This window comes from Halyomorpha halys, unplaced genomic scaffold, assembly GCF_000696795.3.
Source record: "Halyomorpha halys isolate HHAL.00 unplaced genomic scaffold, Hhal_1.1 Scaffold76.1, whole genome shotgun sequence".
Taxonomy (NCBI): Eukaryota; Metazoa; Arthropoda; class Insecta; order Hemiptera; family Pentatomidae; genus Halyomorpha; species Halyomorpha halys.
Window position 1 is genome coordinate 500,925 of NW_027110545.1, and position 5,642 is coordinate 506,566.

The 5,642-nt window shown below is 31.7% G+C and overlaps 1 long non-coding RNA gene across 1 annotated transcript; it reads left to right on the top strand.

Annotated features, from left to right (window-relative positions):
* Positions 1–408: 408 nt before the first annotated feature.
* Positions 409–884, top strand: LOC136796086 (uncharacterized). Its single transcript, XR_010843781.1, has 3 exons — positions 409–560; positions 633–720; positions 801–884. It is a non-coding gene; the product is annotated as an uncharacterized lncRNA (long non-coding RNA).
* Positions 885–5,642: the final 4,758 nt, after the last annotated feature.

Genomic DNA, 5,642 nt, shown 5'->3' on the forward strand with positions numbered 1-5,642 from the left:
GATATATACTTGGTTAAAGAAATAATAACTTTTGACCAAGTATGAGTCAAACAGTTACCGATTTATATTTTTAATAGTAATTATAACATTATTTCAAAATTTTTTTTTTTTTTTGAGACAAGGTAATTATTTATTAAATAAAACCACAAATTGTATCCAATACTGTCTCAACACTTTATTTCTTATTAGTCCAACGTTTCGGCTATTCCAGCCATCTTCAAGGACATCTAAATATTCAACAGCTTATATTATATCTTTATTTTTAAACATTTATAACCATCATTATTCACTATATAATATAACATACCTTTAATACAAATCTTCTCCTCACATTAATTTATAATTTTAATTGCAGGCTATTCTGCCCAGGTCATTTTCTTATTTTAATTTCAAACCTATTCCAAACGCAATTTAAAATAAATAATATATTAATTTAAAACAAGGCAGACCTGTGTGAGTGGGAGGTTATAAATAGTTTGTTATATGGTGGTGTATTATATATTGTGGATAATTTTATAAAGAAAAAGAAAAGTTAATGGTTTTAAAATTTAAATAAAGAGGTAATTAGACTTAAGCTTAGTAAGCTTATTGATAATAAATATAACTTTTTAATGATTGAGTGTTTGGAATAGGTTTGAAATTAAAATAAGAAAATGACCTGGGCAGAATAGCCTGCAATTAAAATTATAAATTAATGTGAGGAGAAGATTTGTATTAAAGGTATGTTATATTATATAGTGAATAATGATGGTTATAAATGTTTAAAAATAAAGATATAATATAAGCTGTTGAATATTTAGATGTCCTTGAAGATGGCTGGAATAGCCGAAACGTTGGACTAATAAGAAATAAAGTGTTGAGACAGTATTGGATACAATTTGTGGTTTTATTTAATAAGTAATTATAACTTTAAAAAATAAATATTTTTCCGAATAGTAAACTATACATGGAAGAAAAATGTATGTTAGTAAAAAAAATGGTATGAAACATGTAGAATTTTAGTTAAATACATAGGAATGCTTTAAAGATTGGTATAATTGAAAATCTTTTTAATATTGTGACTGGGGTGAAGATAAACGACATGTTAGGGTTTATTTATAAAATTAAACTGTCATAAGTTTTTATTATTGCAAATTAAAAAATTTTTTTTTAAATATTTTTTCCTTTTTTAATATTAAAAAAACACAATAAGTTGTTTAAGATAGATGTATTTTTATCGTTTAAGTTACTAATTAAATATTTAATAAAAATAAGTATAATATTGTAAAAATTATAACGAGTAGATATTAATTAAATATGTTATTGTACAAAGGAAAGGGAGGAAAAAATCGTTTTACTAAAATGGTAATATACAAGAAACGTAGTTTTGATACGAGTCGGCATAACCCAAAGAAGTCCTCCCAAAGGACTCCTAGAAATGATACACCCTTCGAGTTATACTAACGTGTGCCTTTCACTGCCTAATGACCCTGTAATAGATAGTAAGTTAGGAGAGATCTCTCTTGTCCGGGTTCGAGTAGTACTCACAATGGTACAGTTAAAACTAACCCGGTAGAGATTTCAAAGAGCCGATGACAATAGTTACGCGAAGAGGCCTCTGATTGGCCAGAACAACTACTACCTGAGGATGGTGAGTGTCCATTACCAACGTGGGTGGCTAGTTTGACTTCTTTTGTCCCATCTCTGTGTTTGTGTTCTCCGCCTTAGAAGAGATGGAAGGCTTGCGCACGCAACTTCAATGGATTAGTTACAAAGGCGGTCTATTATGGCATCTTCCACCCGGCGGATCTGTGTACTTAGCATTAGTGTACTGGTCTGTGAAGTGAGCGGGATGATACACTTCGGCCAGCTGAAGGCTGACCACAATGTATAGAGCTGTCCGTCAAAAGTAAACAGAAGTAAACTCATTTATGGATAAACAGGGATAATCGGATACTGGCCTCTCACTAGGAGGTGGATGTATCTGAACTAGAGTATACCAGTATAGTATAAAGAATAGATATCTTAAGAAAATCAAACAAGTAGAGATTATTTATCTATATAAATAAATGAATCTGTACCGCTTGACCAACGGTTGTGCAAGTACGTGATTTTGTTAGAAACACGCTCGTCAACGTGACTTTTCCTCAGTTAAAAGTTTGGGTTCATCCCACATGATTTGACTTAAGGCAACAATTTTTTTTTTAAATACTTTTTATTTATTGATAGATATTACAATCTGCCATACAGTTGTGGGCAATATGTAATAGTGACGAATGATCTCATACATACTAAAATAAAATAAAATAAATAAATGAATGGAAAAAAAAAAATCTTGAAATATATACAAACAGAAGAGTAAACAAAATGAACATAATCAAACTATGTGTATGAAAAATAAGTAAATAAAATAACAAAATGATAAAATAATATAGTCTCTAGTCACATTTACATTCTAATATACAATATTTACATAATCAACCTGAGGATACCTGAGCCCACTCTCTATCCCCCCTGGGTGAGGGGTAGAGCAGAACTCAAGAGATCCCAGCGCATCCCTCTCGCCGCATCACTGGTAGTGAGTCAGTGGAGGCTGAACAAGTGCGCTAAAGCTGCAAACACTCAACTTAAATGGAGAATCTGACCATTGCCAGAGCAATGCATGATTTGGCTCCCCCTATGTAACTTAGATAGACATGCTTTTTTGTTGTTTTTTTTTCTTATCCATCATTTCTATTATTTATTACACATACATTTATTTATACAATTTCACTTAGATAGGCATGTTATTTCTATTTCTAAAATAACATAATTTTCAGAATACAGTTTTAAGACTAAATTTTCAGCTTTTGTGTCATATATAAAAATAATAATTGGAGAAGTTTGAACTCAAGTTGCAGGCCTACCTTCTACGCCATAACCCCTGATGAAGACCTGAAACTGAGGTCGAAACGTCGGCATAAAATAAATAAATATGGTTTTGTTTATTTATGTTGTTCTTTGCTGACCGCACCCCCCGACAAACTTCTCCAATCATTAATCTACGGTCAACTATCTACACCTCATTATAAAAATAATAATTCGAGACCTAATTTGTACCCAAAGAGTTTAGGATTTTAGAAAAATAATTTGTGCCATTGAACCCTATAGCCAACGGTACCTCAAAAGCTGACTGATCGAATCGCTCTGATTGTCACTAATACAATATACAGTTTGTTATACCTCAGCCAAATATACATCTATATTATTTATTTATTTAGTTTTAAGTGTTTCGATCACTTGGTTTTAAGTGTTTTAATCTTGGAAACCAATTTCATTGATCTAATAATACGATCTTTGCATCTTGATGATGTTACGTCTTGACCTGTCTTTATAGCTAGCCTGGCCTGCAAATCTGCCTTGTTTTTTTCTAACCTCCTCCTATATATAAACATATATAAATAAAATTAATCTTGTTTTATCGGATCTGCTGATGGCGGGATTACAATCGTAGCTTGATAGCCGGGGGACTTATAAAGAATGGGAGGGACCTTTTCGGCTGGTGGTGGTGTTATGTTAAACAACTAAACAATTAATCATTTATATTAAACAATAATTTACGAAATTATCTGTTTAAATTCGTTTACCTATATATTATTAGTATGGGCGACAGTAGCAGTGTGGTAACACGCCTGTCTACCAACCCAAAGGTTGTGAGTTCGTGTATTATACTGAAGAATATATAGTAAATTGTTAAGCCTATACTATTTATATAATATCGTATATATACAATATATGAGGTCCTTGGGGACAGAAAAGATAGATAACCGATCGATTTGATCGGTCCGTTCGTGAACGACGTTTCTCTACAGAAGAGTGTAGAAAAAAAGATTTGGTGTGATTATTGTGGACTTGGTGTGGATATATTTGGTTAATTTTCTACTACAATAAAAAAATCTTTTTCTTTGTTTTTGGTTAATTGCGTTTTTTTTCCTCTTGGCCCGGGTGTCACTCAACAATATAATATTTTTTATATTTTATGACCATTTTGCTGAATATGATAGTTTGATATATTCGATACACTATTAGAGAACTGTACAATTTTTTTTTCATTTCTTTCAAAACGTTTTACAATTTATTAAAATATTCTTTGATTTTACTTAAATTTAGAATTATATTAAATGCTTTATTCACAGACAACTTCTACCCTTTAATGAGTACAACTAGAGCTAGAGGGTTTGGCCTCAGGCCACTCTAATGTTCTTCACTGAGGTTAACTAATCAGTAATTCACTATGTAAATGATTTTATGTACTTTGATGAACACTGAATATGTGATAAAGATTTTATTAATTTTGATACATTTTGATGATTCAGATACACTTTCTACACTATGGTAATCTTTCTAAACCTAAAAAATAAATTAATTTTGTCTTCTTTATTTTTTCCAAGTTATTTTGTGATTTTTGTTTTTAAACGTATTCATATATATTTTTGTTTTCTAATCGAATATTAGGTCATTGAATGATTTTATCTCAGTTATTAGCAATTTTTTTGCATTAGAGTAGTATTTGTTTTTATGTTTTGGAGATGAAATTTATCACTTAAGAAAGTATTTATTAAGGTTGGACATTTTTCAAATTTATTTTCCTCTAATTCCCCAAGGTAGTATTCTTGGTCCCATCCTCTACACCGTCTTTACAGCTGACATTCCAACCAATCCTAACACTATCCTCACCACGTATGGCGATGACATGTGTGCTCGCAGTTAATAATAACCCATTAATTGTATCCCAAACTCTCCAATTCCCATATCACAGCCTTCGAAGAATGGTGTCGTAAATGAAGGATTAAGATAAATTCCAACAAATCCCATCAAATCACCTTTACCCTTCGTCATAAACCTACTGACTGCCCTACAGTTTCATTTAATGATGTTACTCTTACCCCTGTCGAACAGATCCGCTACCTTGGACTACATTTAGACAAACGATTAACCTGCTATCCTCACACAAGACTGAAAAGACAAGAAACTGCACGTCAATTTCGACTATTACAGCACTTACTAGACAAACGATCTATACTTCCAACACATTACAAAAGACTGATCTCCATGACTGTAATAAAACATATTGAGTTGAGCTTTGGGTCTCCACAAAACTTTCGAATTTCTCTCGTATTCCATCCTTACAATCCAAAATCCTTCGTAGAATCCTCAATGCTCCTTACTTTGTCATAAATAAAATCATACATAAAGACCTTAGTGTTCCCTATGTAACCGATATAGTCCGAACAAGATATCACTCCTTCCATTATAAACTATCTAACCACTCAAACCCCCTAGTTTCTAATCTTGCATCCTCTTCCATTCCTGACAATCCTCCGAGGCGCCTGAATAGAAGATGGCCACGAGACCAGCTAATGTAAATTGTCATTAGAGTGCTACCAATGGATAGTTGCTTTACACACCTGTAACACTCCATTTTAACTAAGATCATATTTACTGAATGTATTATGTAATATACAGTTGTAAATTTCAATAAAGATATTAAAAAAATAAAACAAAATTCCTCTAATATAAATTAAAATTTCAATTTTTTTATTTTTGTCATTATCAGTAAGATTTTTAAAAACGATTAGCAGTGTTTACTCACACACTTGGTCACACACAGGGCCACACACACC